This window comes from Paramormyrops kingsleyae, chromosome 9 (genome assembly GCF_048594095.1).
Source record: "Paramormyrops kingsleyae isolate MSU_618 chromosome 9, PKINGS_0.4, whole genome shotgun sequence".
NCBI lineage: Eukaryota > Metazoa > Chordata > Actinopteri > Osteoglossiformes > Mormyridae > Paramormyrops > Paramormyrops kingsleyae.
This window is the reverse complement of record NC_132805.1, coordinates 24389314-24407811: the sequence shown is the minus strand read 5'-3', so window position 1 is coordinate 24407811 and position 18498 is coordinate 24389314. Positions and strand designations below refer to the sequence as shown.

Below are 18498 nucleotides of genomic sequence, written 5' to 3'. Positions count from 1 at the left end.
ATATTGAAGTTGTAACGCTGTTCCATTTGGCGGAAAATTTGGTGGCTCAGGGTCAGGTTCATCTTGCCTAAGCTCTTCAGATACCGGCAAGCCATGATTTTGTGCCAGATTATGCAACATGCTACATGCGTGTACAATGCAACACACTTTCTGCGGACTGTATAGCAGCGCCCCAGCGGTTTTTTATGTTAAATGTGGGGGGATCCAAACTAATAATCATGAAATGTGAGGAGGACACGACCACCTCAGATTTAGTGGCAGCGACGCCCATGCATTAATGAGACGGATGTTCGAATCGCACATAATTTGTACATTATTGAGTGATAATAATTGAGTGAAAGTGCTTTCTATTTACATAAGCAAATTCATTCTCTGAAGGTGTCTTTATAGCAATGTGCATGCAGTCGATGGCTCCGATTACATTGGGAGAACCGGACATCGCTGCAAATTGCACTTTAATCTTTGCCTGTTCAACCACAGTGTAAGGAAATTTTATATATCTGGGTGACAAGCGGATTATGCGGTCCCATACAGCAGGCATGGCGTGACTTGGTGTTGACTGAGAAATACGCGATCAGTCCGCAATTTCTTTTTTGAAAGCACCTGTGGCTAAGAACCCGAGAGTGGACAGAACTTGTAAAGGAACAGGTATAGCGCAATTCCTCATTGTTTGCCTTTGTAATGCTGGCCCCAGTTTAGCACACAGCTCCAAAAGGATTGCTCTTGGAAATCTGAATCGACTTAGAAGCCACTCATCTTCATGGGCCAAAAAATCACTATGATCCCTGAATACGCACTCTATTCTAATTCTTCCATAAGCTATGTCTTCCAATAACGCAAGAGCTGCCATGGTAGTTGTAATAGTTCGGTAATTTTCTGCACCGTTTTATTGTTACAAATTGATTAAAATCGGGTGCCATACATTTGTAAATAACATACAATTAATGTTGGTGTATTGGATATAGTCAGCGTCATGATTGTGAGATTAAAAAGGTAAACCTGAGGCACATACTGTAATTTGAAACTATGAACCATGTCAGCCGTGTGCAAATTCTTTATGTTGGAAACTCAAAGTAGCACAAAAACTTTCAAGAGTCAGTCTTTCAAGAGCATGTAGTACTGTTAGAAGGCTACTCTATGTGTATGTATTGTTGAATAGTTATTTTTTTTTAAAAAAAAAAGATCAGGACTTGGAATCAAAGGACATATAGATATTGAATGGATCACATTGAATCAGATCCAGGTACTCAAAATGGGGACTGGGACATCATATTAATTATCACTAATATGTATTTTAATTACAGAAACTCTTGCTTCAACTCCCATTCTACTCATTCTAGTTTCAAATATAGTCTCAATCACAATAGTAAAGTACAAATGAATGTGATACCAGCACTCCAACAGAACCCCAGAGGTGTGGTGGCTAGATACATGTGTTAAGGCCAAAGTTTAAGATTAGTCCCGTATGACATTTCCCCCAGTCATTCCTTTCACTGAAATGATTTTTGTACAGTTTTAGATGGTGGATGGAGACAGATGCATACACTTATATCAATCAAGATAAAGTATGGCTTCCAACATATGGAAGAGTTACATTCTGCTTTTTCTCTGACGCCATGCTTGCAACAGAGCCTTGATGCTTTCATTCTGAATTTTTGGACATACCTGATTTCAGCATGCAGCTGTGACTCCAATATATGATCAAATTTGTCAGCCCTCAGCACGGAAGGCAATTTGTATAAAGAGCAGGCAGCCAACTGCGATTAAGATGTTGTAGTCATTGATTTCTGATGCACCAACAATGGCACCACCAAAGGGGGGACACAGGCACTCTTATACAATCATTGCCCCCCCAAGTCCCCTAGCAAAAATAAGTGACTACAACATGACTACATATAATATAAAACAAAGAAACTAAAGTATATCAGTATGCAGTTCCTTAACTTTCATATTGATATAGTCATCAGCTAGTCTATATGCTACAACAGCATAATAGAATTCCTGAAATTCAGTTATACGTTTTGCTTTGTCAGTGGTCCAATCTGACCACCCCCATGGAATATTTTTGCTGTGATTCCTCAAGACACAATTTTTTGTCATGATTGGTCCAACATTTACCTATCAGTCTGTCTGTCTGTCTGTCCGTCTGTCTATCCATTCTATCCATTCAATCAAGCAGAAAGACCAAAAGCCATAACTGAATTTCGGGAATTCTATTACGCTGTTTTAGTATATAGACTAGCTGATAACTATGTCAATATGAGATTTAAGGAATCACATACTGATATACTTTAGTTTCTATATTTTTCCCCACCTAAAATACTGTGTGCAGGTTTGGTCACCTTACCTTAAAAAAGACACTGTTACCTTAGAAAGGCCTCAACACGGGGCTACAAGAATGATTCCTGGTCATAGAGACATGTCTTATGAGGAGAGGTTAGCTGAGCTGAATCTGTTCAACCTCGAGCAAAGGAGACTAAGGGGGAAGATTCAGATATATAAGATTCTAACAGGTCTGGATGCTGTTCAGCCAAATAGCTACTTCAATATTAGTTTACATACCAGAACTTGTGGCCATAGGTGGAAATTAGCAGGAGAACATTTTAAAATTTCATTTGAGAAAGCACTTCTTTACACAGCATCTAGTTAGAGTTTGGAATAGTCTCTCTGTTAGTGCAAGCTAAAACCCTGGGTTCCTTTAAATCAGGGCTAGATAAGATTTTAACAACTCTGAGCTACGGTATTAGTTGAGTTCTCCCCAAACACACTTGATGGGCCGAATGGCTTCCTCTCGTTTGTAAATTTCTTGTAGTTAGAGTATGGAATAGTCTTCCTGTTAGTGCAGTGCAAGCTAAAACCTTTAAATCAGAGTTAGATAAGATTTCAACAACTTTAAGCTATAAGTTGAATTCTTTCCAAACGAGCTTGATGGGCCGAATGGCTTCCTCTCATTTGTAAATTTCTTATGTTCTTATGTTCCTATTAGAGATGCGCGGATGGCGGTTATATCCGCGGGCGCTGCGGATAATCCGCGGGTTGGGTGGGTCGGGTAATAAAAAAATATATTTTAATTAATTGCGGGTGGGTCGCGGGTGGATGAGATCAATCATTAATGATGCAAATATCAACTACATTCTCTAAAATACGAACATGTTTTAAATGCATTTTTCATCAGGCAGACAGTCGCTAATTTGCGCTCTCGTTTTAAAAAAATACGTGCGTGGCGGGAGGAGGGGGGTCCATTTCTTAAAGCAGAAATGGAGGCGAAACAGATCCGAGAGAGACTAAAAAAGGGAGAATTAAAAACAAAACAGAAGGAAGGAAAGAAAAGTGCTGTGTGGGAGCGGTTTAGCGAAGTGCCTATCGCCTGTTACCTATCGTCTGTATAAGTGCCTACGAGTTTTTTTTGGGAAAAAAAGTTCTTAATTGTTCTCTCTCTTTTTTTTTAAATCTATTTGGAAAGCATAATATTCTGTATTATTTGAATAGATAGGGCTAATAAATTTGCCGTTATCCAGTCATTGTGTGTTTATGTGTTGCAGCGACAGAAACGGTGATATTCCCATTAAAGTCTGAATGGAGTAGGCTAAAGACTGTTTATTTTATTGAGAAAATGTTGGTTAATCTGGCCAAAGACAAAATTTGTTTTATGAATAAATGTTCATTTAAAGCAGCATACGATACGCGTATTATTTTACTATCAGAGATGCGCAGATTAGCTCTAAAGTCACTGAATCTGCTGTTAAAAACGAAGAAGCGGGTGCGGATATCTATATCAGAGAAAATTATAGGTGCGGGCGGGTGGATGATTTGTTTAAAGCCGCGGATTCGGGTGGCATTTTAGCTGATCCGCGCATCTCTAGTTCCTATCTATTTTATCTATTGATCTCATCTAATATTCAAATAAGTATGGATCACGTGCAATTCCCTTAAATTTGTTTTGATTATATCAAAACGTATACTGCAGCCTTTTAAAGTAACAATTAAAAACTATTTGCAATAACAGAATTTATGCAATTACACAGAATGTTCCTCAGTGTCTCCTTGTATATTAACAGAAAATTCCGTTGTGTCCGTTTGCCAGTTTGCGTTTGTCTACATTTCACACATTTTAAATATTGATAATTATGTTAAAACCTCAACCCTGTACTGGAGAAGCAGCTGAAAGCTATATGAATGCATGTTCGTTATGTAATGTAAAAGGACGCATGAAGAATTGCGATTATTTTATTATTAACGTCCATCAGATTTAGTCCTCCCAATCGCTAGGCGGTGTGCTGTATTAGGTATGAAAACTAAACACTACCGATTCCTTTACTTGAAACAGGTACATTGTAGAAGGTTGTTTTCAATACAGAATCCCGACCCTAATTTTAATACCACCGAAGAAGAATCCCAACAGTTCTTCAGAAACGTGGAGTAACAAACTTATGATCATTCTTTATTATTTTTGTCAATTTCGAGGTAGTGCTAAAATGAAGCTATAACATCTTAAAATCCGAATATAACAATAGGTCGAAATAACGAGTATCAATAGGAAGAAAACGTTTTATAATTAAATGCAAATAAAATATACAGTTGTTTATTATTGCAATCGCTGGTATTATATCTTGAATGCATTTGACCGAGCTAGCTATAGCCGTATGTCTAAAAGGTTAGACCAGCGGTATTCAAGATGGCATGTTGTTGAAAGAACGGGAATATCATTTTCAATATAACGTTATACAGGTAAGTTTTTGAATGCTTTGCTTTTTAAGTGCTTCTAGCAGATGTAATTATATCACGATAGCCAGTGCCTTTTGATTACGTCTGGGAATTGCAAACAATTAAGTCCATGCTTTGGTGTTGTGTCGTCACCTACATATTCATTCCAAATAGTTAGAAATGTAGATTTTTGCAACATTCTTCCGATTTTTAAAGATGTGTCACTGTCAAATCTGTCATTTAATATGCATATATATACCTGCATTTTACTGTGTTTGTGGACTATGAATGCTGCGCGCATTTATGTGGTTTCACAGTACGTGAATGCCCAGCGATGGGTTGGCACTCTGTCCTGGGTTATGCTCTGCATTGTGGCCGTAGCTTCCAGGATAGGCTCTGGACCCCCCGCCACCCTATATGGGACAAGCGGGTGTGGAAAGTGATTGGATGAAAAAATATGTATGTGGACATGAACACAGAAGTTTGTTATAATCAATGTGTGCCTTTAAACAATGTAATTCATTACAATTCTAATAGAAGCATAACTATATTTACTACTGCTGTATTAATGCCGCAATTAATGATTACATCTATTCAATTGTCACAATTTTTTAATCGTTATTTTGATTGATTTGTTTATTTATTGCAGGACCTTTGAACACCAGTGAGTAGGTTTTGGGATCACAAAATAATTTCCAGAATATGTTAAAAGTTTTAAATGTTAAAAGTTTTGTACTTTAACTGTAAGTGTTCAAAAAAAGGTAAAACATGGATAAAATAATAAAACTAATATAGACCAATGTATACATTTTTAAATGTATAAACCTAGGGAGGGTCACGAGTACTGTTCTTTTGTGGTAGTGAGCTGAAAAATTTGTGAAGTCATGGTTTATGAAACTTGGAGTTGACGTGTGCAACAGCTTTATTCAGTGTACTGACTCATCTTTGGTACTTAAAGACCACCTTTTAATTAAATTTGGAGCATCAAGCCTCAGGTTATAATGGTAATATCGCAATGCATCGTGCTGCTTTGAATGGTGACACTGGTATGATGACTATTGTATCATGGGCTTTTTGGCAATACTAGTCCTAATATTTAATGTGACCACTAAAGACGACTAAAGATAACAAATTAGAGAGAGTAATGCATGTCTGCTCCACATTTTTTGCAATGATAATGCTGTAATTTAGTTTGAGGGTCAATCCATTGTAATTAAAAAGAAATCCAAAAAAGTTTTTGCATCACCATTTTTAATTTTAATTGGCACGTGAATGACATACTTTCCAGAGCGCAAAAATATAATATTTTTAAAAAATCCCTTTAAGCCAGGGCTCTCCAACTTCGGTCCTGGAGAGCTACTATACAGTAAGTTTTCTAACCTAACGGCTTCTGATGATGATGAGCCACACCTGCTCCTGGTATTTACCTGAGAATTAGTGTGGCTCATCAGAAGCCAGGTAGGATAGAAAACCTACTGGTTAGTAGCTCTACAGGACCGGAGTTGGAGACCCTTGCTTTAGGCAGTGTGTGACTTAGTGGGCAAAGCCTTTGTGTTTGTGATTGGAAGGGCATTGGTTCAAGCCCAGCCTCATCATGCCTGTAGGAGCAAGGTCCTTAACCCCCAACTAAGGCTCAATTGGTTGTACACATGACCAAAAATATGTCGTAAGACAAATTTTTCTTCCTTGGTCACACTAGTGCACATAACATTTTGCAGATCTTTTTTTTTTTTATTTAATTTAAAGTCAGAGCCAATCAGTGGCAGGGATGGGGCAGTTGTTTGCCTCTGATTGGCTCTAACTCTGAGATTCTTCTACATGTATCTGTGTGTTTGATATTGTGACCTGTAGACTGCTCATACTGGAGTGACAAATGAATGCATATGCTAAGCAACACGTAACTGAAGATGACGAGAAGTATTGATAGTGACTTCATGAAGAAAAATGCTGTGCAGCCCATTTCACATATCCGTGACCCCAGCTCTGAAAGTTCCAGCCTAGACCTTACACCATCAGCATAGATAAGGCCCAATCCCATTTCTCCTCCTTTAGCCATACCACTAGATTTCGAGGGCCCTCCCTTCCGAAGTTGACTTCACAGATCGTAGCCACAAGGGGTAGGGCTTCAACTCTTTACCTAGGAATCGGGACACCACTCGCTTATGAGCTGCCTGGTTTGCTCGGGAGTCCCTGGAATAGTACAACGTGCTTATAACACGGACAAGTCACTTTAACATTACAACATGATTATACCACTGACGTGTGCCTAAAATATTACAAAATGATTATGACACTGTCGATTTGTGGATTAGCATTCCTTTGGCAATGGCACGCAGATTTAAAATTAAGCATATTGCATGCAATATTTCTATAAAACATGCACACGTTTTGCATAAACAATGTGTTTATGTTGCATAAGCAAAATGTCAGGAAAAATGTCTTTTATATATTGCACGATGTAGAATAATGCACTTAGAAGACTATTGCACGAAACACAGAAAACAATCGGGGGTGAGCTTCCCAAAAGTGTCGTAGCCAAAAAACTACATAAAAAGGACTTTGAATGCTCTCTCTCTGAATAAATACGTTCTTAATTCTTCAACGGTTTTGTGAAACTCACCCCTGCTCGGTTCTTTTTCTATAAATACTTGAGATACTGCTCTGTCTCTACGCATGTAATTAATGATTTTCAGAAAATTGTTTTTGAAAAATTCAACCTCATACTCTGTTTCACTTACATTAAACTAAGATATTCCGCTAACATTTGATTTTTTTGCAAGCGTATTTATAAAGATATGAGCTTCTTTCCCCACACTGCTAGCCATCTTTTCTTTTCTTGTTGTGTATTGCAACGTATTGTGGGAATTTTCTTCTTTCACTCGGTTTTGAGTCAGCATCTGAAAAATCTCCGTTTCGAGGGCTATCTTGAGGGCTGAACACCACTACCCCTCGCTGCTAAAAAGAAATGGGACAACACTACCCTATGCGGGTACGCGCAAAACGGAGGGGTAGGCCTAAGGGGTAGGGCTAAGTGGGGGTATTGGGATTGGGCCTAACAGTTCAACCATATGTCTCCTCTCCAGGGCCGGATTTAGCTTGTTTTGACTGGGGGAGCAGTGAAAAATATTTGGAGGACATAATGTTACAAAAAAACAAATTACATGTATTTTTTCAATTAGCTATATTTGTACCATTTGTATGTTTTAAATAAATATAAAATGGTAAATGAATTGCATTTATATAGCGCTTTTCTACTCCTACGAGCTCTCAAAGCGCTTTACAATTCATGTCTCACATTCACCCATCCACACACACATTCATAGACCGGCGGATGATGGAATGTAATTCCTGTTCATTCACCCCTTATAGTTTTCAGTATTAACTTTTGGGGTTTTATTTGGTTCTTTCATTGTGTTGAATTAATGTGTTCACTTTAGACCAGTATTTCTGAAATGTTTTGAAAAAGTATATTTTATTAATTATACATTTACATTTAGCTTTGTAGTATAATAGACATGTTTTATGAAATTATTAATGTACATTGTGCACAGCTCAATAGTGAAATGTTGTAGACGCTCCTCTACTCATGAATGAGTTACGTTCCGAATGATCGTTCGTCACTTGAAATGTTCATAAGTTGTTATTCAACATCATTTTAAGGGTATACGCAAGTACAAAGAACTAGGATGCTGGGAGTACGACGCTACGCTGCTGCGCACCGGGAGTAGTGGCCAGAAGTCGTACTAGGTGGAATTGGCGCGCAGAAAAAAAAATTGATATTGCGGACAGGAAACAGTAGCCCAAGGAACACAATTTGGACTTACAGTACTTGTTCATATGTCTGAAAGTTCGTAAGTAGAGGAGCGTCTGTATTTATTTTAACCGTATAATTAGTAGAGATGCACCGATACCGATATTCGGATCGGTATCGGCGCCGATCCAGACCTATTTGACGGATCGGGAATCGGCCATGCGTGACCGATCCACGTCCTATACTTACTTATTTAGTTTTTGGCAATCAATCGCACGACAGCTCTTTCCCATTTTACATGTGTGTTTTTGCGGAATTCAAATCGAACGCTATCACTGCCCCTAAGTCTTTTTTGCTACTCAGTGGGTGTGAGTACAGTGACTTCCGCCTGCTGTGAGGTCATGCGCATACCCTTCGCAGTACGAGGAGCGTAAGATAAGACGTGACGATCTGGGAGTATTTTAGGCTTTTAACAGAAACCGGAAGCACAGCGTTTTGCAATCTATGTAAAATAAGGTTTTGAGGTGGGAATAGCGTTTAATGGAAAATCCCAACTGCGAGACAAAACAAAGCAATGGATGATTTGGGAGTCGCTAACTTAATTGGACTGTTTTGCGAACTCGTTGCTTGAGATACAAGAGGGGCTGCCATCGCAACAAAAGTGTAACTGCGCTGATGCCAATGGGAGAAAAACTGTTAAAATTTTAAGCATTCGCCACTTGTGTATATTTGCTTTGAAGATATTCATATTGAACTGCAAATGCCTCAAAAACGCTTAAAACAAATGAGGTGGAACAGTACGTTATGTATGTTTGTAGTAGCCTAATTACATATTTTTTGTCATACATTTTTTCCATCTGTATTTACTAGCTTAAAAAAAATAATATGTAAAGTATAACAAAGTAAAAAGAGCTCTTGTATCGGAATCTGTATCGGTATCGGCAGTTGTGTATCGAAATCGGATCGGAACTGAAAAAACGTGGATCGCCCATCTCTAATAATTAGTTTGGTAGCACTATGTTTGCTTAATCTGCAGGATTATAGTTGTTATAATATTCAATGTTTCCCCTAGCTTTACAGCTTTGGGGGGGTGTCAGACGGACACCAGCAGGATACATGGTATTCATGTGTTTCTTTTAATGATAGCAGTGGCGATTCGACCCATAATACACTGCGATTATAGCGAGTGTGACGTCAGCTGACAAAGTCCGATTGCAGATGTTTGTCTTGACCTGCAAATACATTAACTGTTAGGCTTTAAAAGTGATAGCTGATAGCTTAAAATAGTGATAGTTTAAAGCAGAAATCCCACTGTGAAATGTATTTATTACCCGGCTATTCAGGTGGTTGACGTGACATATTTTCCGACACTCGCTCTCTGTCCGCTGGTGGGAGTGTGCTCACCTATGGCAAGCCGTTTTAACATTTAATCACTAGAGTGGATATGTATCGCAGATATCTCTAATTCAATTCTTCTCAGTCAAAAAGAGCATTTCAGATATCCACAATGACATTCTTCCTGTCCACAATTGTCATTTCAGATTTCCACATCGTCATTCTTCCTAGGAGAAATTACGCCACTTTTGCCATTCATGTCTATTGGGCTTTTAATTTCAAATATCCACAATTATATTTCAGATATCCAGAATGTTCATTCTGGATATCTGCAATTCAATTTTTATTAGAAAAAACTCCCATTTCAGATATATACAATCCAGTTGTTACTAGTCATAATTTTAATTTCAGATATCCGAAAGGGTACCACCATTTTAGATATTCATAATGTAATTTCGAATATCTGAAATACATTGTGACTAGCAAAAATGTCTTTACGGATATCCACAATTTATATTATGACTAGTAAAAATGCAATTTCAGGTATCTACAATTATAATTCTGACTAAGAATAATGCAATTGCAGATATCTACAAATGTATTGTGGATATCTGTTGAAGAGTAGGTAAGATGCCGTTTTCACATAAAAACGATCCATTGACTAAGTCCTGCGGTAACCCATGTACTTCTGGCTAGCTATCTGAGGCTAATGCTGCATGCACAGAAAACATGACAGGAAAAAGAAAGTCATTTTCTGTCAGTGACAAATATAGACTCATCAAAGCTTATGATAAACTGCCAAAAAATGAGCCAACGAGATGCAGCAGTGAAACTACAATGAGCTATATTTTATGTATGGTACTGTACTGTTTTATAGCATATTTGAATTATACAGTTCAGTAATTTAATTTGTACAGTACTCTCATTTGAAAAGCATTTCAAACAGTTGTAGTGTATTTTGAAAGTCAGTAAAATTTTGTAAACAGCAATGCTATCCATTTTATTACCATATATTCGTTTAATTACCATCTAATCAACATTTGTATATTTATCTGCCTGAGACATATAGAAAAAGAAAAAATTGGTTATGATGATCACTATAAGCGGTCTCCCCTGTATTAGTCTTATAATAAGGAACACCTTACCAATTTTAGGTCACACTTTAGATGCACTTCAGGTACACTTCAGGCTATTTTTATGAAGTAAAGAGTATTCTCTTCCCAATTAAGTTTTAAAAAAATTAACCCTCCCGTTCCTGAGGCTCAAAAATAGTATTGTACAATTTTAGGATGCTTATTTCTTGAAGGGGACCAAAAAACAGCTCAGTTATTTATATACAGTACTTTGCTACAGTCTTAGGCAGTCTAAGAAAATGATATTCAAATGAAATTCATGTTGATGTAAAACTGATATTATGTCTGTCAAAGTGTGTCAGCCACTTCAAAACCTCACCTAAAGTCACCCCACTATTCTCAACACCATCCAATACACACACGTTTTTTGACTAGACCAGTGTACCCCACCTTGTGTAGCTAATCAATACCTCACTGACTTTCCTATACTAATTAAATTAATGAATTAATTGAGGTTGATTTGAAATGCAACAAATACACGCAATGGGGTGTGCCTGGGAGGTTTGGGAACTGAAGCGGTATTCGGCTGTCACTACCCAATCCGTACCACCTACCCGATTTTTGAGCATGCACGCACCTCATTGCATTTCCTGGCACTGTCCGATTTATTCATCCCTCCATTTTCTACATTGTCTACATTTATAGTAGGGCTGCAACTAACGATTATTTTGATAATCGATTAATCTGTCGATTACTTTTTCGATTAATCGATTAATCGGATTGGGGGGGGGGGCAAAAAAACAATTTGATTTCCAGCAATTTTTAATAACCCAGTCTGTCTTTGTACAAAAGTTGTTTCCAGCAACTCACATAAAAAACAAATGTATGCTACATTAAGAGTATACAAAAAAAATTAATAATTTGTAGCAGCTGAATCAACGTAATGAAATACACAAAATCTTGTTTTATAAAGTGCAACCAGCATGGTGCTTTAGATAATGTATTCAGTACTCCAGTTTTTTAATGTAAAAGCACAGACTACCGCTGCTGCTACTAAGAATATTATTAAATAATTGTCTAATGTTATTTAATGTTGATACACATATATGACAGGGGGAGAGAGCACGCCAGCGAGTATGTCTGCATTTATTACGGACAAATAAAGTAAACATTTATTGCGAAGAAAAAGCCTTTTCCGCATCTTACGCTAAAAATTACTGAGCAACGCAAATAAGACGATTGGTGCCCGTGAAAGGCAGGCGGCAAATTTTGTTTTAAAACGTGTCCGGTTGTTTCAGCATACTACAGTGATGAACTGTAAATAAGATAAATAATATAAGGCTATTTAGTTTGTTTAATAAAAGGACAAGATATAAACCTGTTCTATCGGAAAGGTAGCCTTAAATGACTTCTGTTGCGATCTGGAGCTATATAGAAAATGAAATTAAATAAAATTAACTTGGGGCGCCCACCTAATAGAATGGTAGGGTAAACACGTTGTGGTATACTGTATGTAGCCGCATTTCTAGCCCCATAATAGCTGATTGTGTTGACAACCACGACTTCCCCTGCGTTCATTTAAACACATGTGCGTGTGTGAAGGGACGGGGCGGGTAACGCGGCCGGCAGTAACGCCATTGGTTGCAGTTATTAGTTATCCAATCCGACAGTAAACGGCTCATTAATAAGAATATTCTCAGAGTTATGGTCTCGAAATAAAATCCCGAGTCCTTGACAAGAACGAGTACAAATACGGCTGCTTCAAAGACAAGATCGAGACCTTCAAAAACTGGTCTTGAGTACTACAACATTTGATATTACTATAAATTTCTATCGTGAAGAAATGAAGCAGTGGTGTAGTGGTAACAAGAAATTTAAGGTGGGTAAACTATATGCACAGCAGTAAAAACGGTGGGTAACTATATCATTAACATTAGTGATCTTAAAAAAGGTGAGTAAAAGCTGTTTTGTAAATTTAAAAGGTGCGTAAATGGCGTTTATGTGCATTTACTTTTTTCTTTTATGGCGGTCGGCATCCAGCTTAATGGTACTTTACTGCCACCGCGGCTTTGGTTAGCGTACTGCTCCCAAATTAGGAGGTTGCCACTGTACTTATGTGTATAATAACGTAGACCCAACTAATCGATTATTAAATTAGTTGGCAACTATTTTAATAATCGATTTTAATCGATTAAATCGATTAGTTGTTGCAGCCCTAATTTATAGCAAACTATACTTCACTTTAGTGAGAACTGGTGTTAATGATTCGACTGAAAAAACAAGGAAAAAATGTGTTTTCTTTGCTTGTCATTTTAAGTGTTCACTCCAGTTATCTTTTTTCAGTTTTTGGAAACACTATATTACCTAAATATCCCATATCTATATTGTGACGCCCAAAAGTTAGTCTGTATAAATTCAGTGAATCCTTATGTTTATTAAATTTGGTTAGCAGAGCACGCCATAACGCTACTGTTTGGTGGTGAAGAAAGGTGCAGCTCAGCAGCCACATTATCTTTTGAAAGGGGAGATATTGATAAACAAGATAGAAAGATTTTGGCAGTACTTTTTTCAGTTTAAAGTCCAACACGTTTATTAAACATAAGGATACACTGAATTTTTAAATTTCTAACTTTTGGGTGTTTGGACAAATGTTTACAACCGTCATTTAAAGCCCTGGCAAGTATTGCACATGCGCCATATAATCACAATGTGATATTGTGCAGCTCTACTCTGAATTATCATTTTTTGCTACCTGCTGTGTCAAAAACGTGTTATATATCAGAGGCGATTAAAATAAAGCAATTAAAATATTAAAATCTGAGCTCTGGAAGGTATGTGTAATAAATGTGTCAAATTGCTTCAAAATCAAAAATGGTGATGCAAAGGACATTGGTTGAATTAAAATGGAATGGCCCTTAAAACACATGGCCAATGCTGTGCTAAAACTGGAGTGCAGTTAATGTTATGAAATGTTTTTTTCTAATTTTCAAATATTGTCTGCATGATTTTCATAGAATAAGATATGAACTAACCCAAAAGACTGTAATGTTTTTTCCCTCCTGTGTTTAAGGGTGAGTTTGAAACCAGCCACACAGAAGTTCCCCAGGATCTGTATTTCTCATCACATAAGATGCTGGGAATTCATGAAACAAGAGATAATGGCTCTCTGCCATTGAGGACCTATCGCTGTATGGCATGTTCAGCCACCTTTCCGGGACTGTCCTCTTTACTCGTGCACCAGGCAACTCATGCAAATAATACCAACTCATCAGATGGGAATCAGCCACCACTCGCACTCCAAGTTTCTTGCAACAATTGTAGAAGCACATATTCCAGCAAGGATCTTTTGGACAAGCATCATTGCAGTGCCCTGCCCATTTCTGCCTCTTCCTCCATTTACATCTGTGGGTGTGGGAATAAGTTCCAAGATTTCAGTGTCATGCTTGAACATAAACAGTTACACAAAACACAGATGGATGTACAGGAGCCCCTGGCAATAAAGGAGGAGAAAGCAGTAGGAGAGAGCATAAACAGCCCCAGCCATTCAGACCCTATGCATGCATCTTGTAGTGAGAGCTTTAATCTTACTTCTCATTCCATTCTATCCTCACATGTCCATCCACCTAGCCCCCAAATCTCACAGTCAGCCACTGAAGACTCTGAAGTAAGCAATAAGGAGATTTTTAGTCATGCTCCCTCACCTGTTGCAGAGTTAAACAACATGCCTTCTGTAAAGCAAGTTGCACGCATTCCTGTTTCCAACTCACCTGAATTACTTTTGTCACCAACCATTACAGCTCTAAAAGATGACTTTGAACACAGAAGTGTTGCGGATGTGAATTCTATCTCAGACTCAGTCAGTCCCATTCATAGCGATGCGGTTCTGCAAGATGATCAACAGGATGTAAAACCACTAAAAAAAACCTTAAAGAAAATGCTGGTGTCTGCTTTCATGGAAAGATTGCCACCAGCCCAGGCAGCCTGGAGGGCTAACAAAGAAAAAATGCCAAAACCGGTGGGAACACCATCAGTGACAGCCTCTGAATCTATAGAGGGATCATCAATTAGTCAGTTACGAAGATTACTATGTAAATCTGGGACTAAAAAGAAGCAGCAATTGGCTGGTAATACTGTTAGTTTGACTAAGGTTTTTCTACCTGTGGTGGCACTTGAGACGCGTCGAAAGTTAGTTGGGGTCAGTGAAAATGGCCAAGAAGGTAGACATCAGTGTGGACTCTGCCGGAGGATTTTCCATGACATAGATAGTCTCATATTTCATCATGCTACACACAAGAAAGAAAAAATTAGGGGCTGTCGTCATTGCAAACGACTTCTCATTAGCAAAACCTCTATACAGTTCCACCATCTGTGTTGCCCAGAGCCTGCGGGGATTCTGCAGGATCCATTCTCGGTAGGTGATTTAATGCCCCTCTCTTCAGGAAGTTTGGCAGTTCATGGCCAAAAGGGCACCCTGGATAGCAGTTCTGAGAGAGAACTGCAGAAAAGTCTTTTCTCTTGTCACATGTGCAAACATAGTTACACGCGCCTGTATAATCTAAAAAAGCACAAGTGTCATTTGTTTTCCCAACGGCATGTGGATGGCAGTCTCCCAAAGGACAAAGTCCATATGAAAGGAAATGTAAGAATAGATAATGAGATTGTGGGGGGAATGGGAGGGTCACCCATGCAAAAGAATGTTTCTGTAGGCACTGAAGCCACTAGTCTTATCAAAAGTGGGAGGAATAAGTCTAACTCCTCAAGAGGCCCAGAGGTTTCTCTCGGCATGCTAGCAAAGAACCCAGGAATAAACTTAGGTGTCTGGCCAGGCTCCCCTAAAAGTTTCATGCCTTTCACTTCAAAATCAGTTAGACGAAACTCAGCAGAACTGCAAGAAACAAAGTTGGAAGGCTGGGCTGCTTCCACACAGGAGTATTCAGCTTCAAAGCATATGAGACAAGTTGAAACAGAAGGCGAGGTGAAAAATATAGAGGCAGAGGAAGAGAAAAGACGCTGGACTATGCCAATTGATGAATCGGACAGTGATCTTCTATTTGAGGCAGAGCACAGTAATAATAAAGAGGAGTTCGTTTTCCGGAAGCCTGGTCTAGGAGATGGTCTTCCATTCACATCCAGTCAGCTGAATCATCCAATCCAGACATCTGAAGTTGACCAAAGTCATTTGCCCAGCAGAGGAATGCTGCAACATATTCAGAACCCACTGTCAATAAAAGCCAAGTCACATCTGGAAATCAAGAAAAGGTTTGAATGTCTCGGTTGTGGGAAGAGCTTCAGCCGCAGATATGTTCTCAATCTGCATAAGAAGAAATGTATTCCGATAAACAGAAGTACAGAAGATATTGACAGTCACAGTGATCAAAATACTGGAAAATCCAAGAGAATAATTTTGCCAAGACATCATCAAGGATCATTCCAGGAACCAACAAACCAGGAAAGGATGTTGATCCTCACACCATCTTTGGGGGATAAGGTCAGTAGAACAGGTGATAATCTTTCTTCGGGAGACTCTTGGGGAATTATGTCATTACCAGCAGTTTTGCCAAGAAAAGTGACTTGTGAATGTGGATCAGTTTTCACTAGCTCTCGTCAGCTGTTTGAGCACCTTCAGATACATGCCCAAGAGTCTTTCATTTGTCCTAAATGTGGGATGAACCTCCACTCTTGGATGAGTTATGAGGCCCACCTCCACACACACAAACGCTCAGTTTGTCCAAAGTGTCAGCAGTCTTTCAGCCAGCACAGCTCATTGGTCCGGCACTTGAATAAGAATCGATGCAAGGCTGATGGTATCATGGGGAATAAATTTCTATGCCCCAGGTGTGGTGTGGAATTTCTCACTTGTTCCAGGCTTAAGCTCCACATGCACTACTGTGCATCCAAGCCTTCCAGCAAACCAGTCGTCTGTCCAGTATGCACACACAGCTTCAGTAGTAACAAGGAGCTCCAGAAACATTTAATCACCCACAGTAACACCCAGGTTTTTCGGTGCCACATCTGCCAGCGCAGCTACCCTAGCCTGAAGTCTCTTAAGAATCACAAAAGAAAGGTTCACCGATTGATGTTTGCTGAAAATTCCGGAGGGGCTAATAAAATAGGTTTGTGAGTGGTTTATTTTCAAATTAGCAAAAAAGAAAAAATTAAGTTTATTCAAATTAGGAACAATTACTGTATGGTGCTGAAAAGACTGTATTGTATATAATGGTCTGAAATACAATATGTGATCATTGACATTTGACTTTTTATTGTGATTTGTACTGTTTTTTGTTTCAGTTTGGTCTCTCTGAGGTCTTGAAAAGCACTATATAAATAAAAAGTCTCATAATAATCTCGTAATAATAATAATAAGAAGAAGAATTGTGCTTGTGGTTGTTCTTTCTTGTGACTCCACAGAGTAGGACTAGGGCTAAGTGATATGGTTAAATTTCCTACAATAAATAATGCTAACTGGCTTAAGGATTCACTCAGCAGGGATAATAACATAAGAAATTTACAAACGAGAGAAGGCCATTCAGCCCCTCAAGTGTGTTTGGGGAGAACTCAACTAATAGCTCAGAGTAGAGGTGGGCGATAAATCGATTTTATCGATTAATTCGAATTTACAGTTCAGGATGATGTGTTTTTATGAAAATCGACTTTATTACTTATTTTACACGCGAGCGCCAAAAGCGGAACTAATGCGACGCACCGTTCTTCACGGGTACATTAGCGCGGCGCACCCAAACACTGTAGCGGATTCACAAACGACATGGCGATGGTTCGATTTTGCGCCGTTGGACACAGACCAAACAATTCCTCCTTGCAAATTCTATTTAAAAACTGTTGCAACCAAAGGAAGCTGCACGACAAATTTATTCCAGCACCTAAAGCAGAGGCACACTGCGGAGTGGGAGAAGTGCAGCTCCCAGCGAAATGAAAATACCCGCAACACTAGCACAACATCCAAAGTTAAGCAAGCAACCATTCCTGACACGTTTTTGAACTGTGTGCCATATGATAAGAATGGGGCACAGTGGAAGGTGATAAACGCTGTTGCGATGTATATTGCAAAAGACGTGGTGCCCATACATACTGTGGAAAAGCCAGGATTCATTAACATGCTAAAAGTTTTTAAAAGTTTCTAAAAGTGTTTACAATGGCGTGGTCTGCCATCTCACATCTTTTTTGGCTGGTCAGATTGCACTTTAACTGTAAAGTAAAAAAAACAAAATAAAGTTAAAACTTGTTTTGAACCATTGATTTGTCATCTGTAGTTTGATTTTAAGTAGAGGAAGGAAAATCGTTTAAAATTGAAAATCGGATTTATTGTGGAAAAAAAATCAGATGTTATTTTTAGGCTATATCGCCCAGCTCTAGCTCAAAGTTCTTAAAATCTTATCTAGCCCTGATTTAAAGGATCCCAGGGTTTTAGCTTGCACTAACAGATCGAGACTATTCCATACTCTAACTAGATGCGGTGTAAAGAAGTGCTTTCTCAAATGAAATTTTAAAATGTTCTCCCGCTAATTTCCACCTATGGCCACAAGTTCTGGTATTTAAACCAATATTGAAGTAGCCATTTGGCTGAACAGCATCCATTCTAACAGGTCTGGATGCTGTTCAACCGAATAGATACTTCAG

The 18498-nt window shown here is 38.5% G+C and overlaps 1 long non-coding RNA gene across 1 annotated transcript; it reads left to right on the top strand.

Annotated features, from left to right (window-relative positions):
• The first annotated feature begins 4323 nt into the window (after nucleotides 1–4323).
• On the top strand, nucleotides 4324–17116 carry LOC111838323 (uncharacterized). The gene is made up of 2 exons (XR_011993056.1): nucleotides 4324–4728; nucleotides 13934–17116. It is a non-coding gene; the product is annotated as an uncharacterized lncRNA (long non-coding RNA).
• Nucleotides 17117–18498: the final 1382 nt, after the last annotated feature.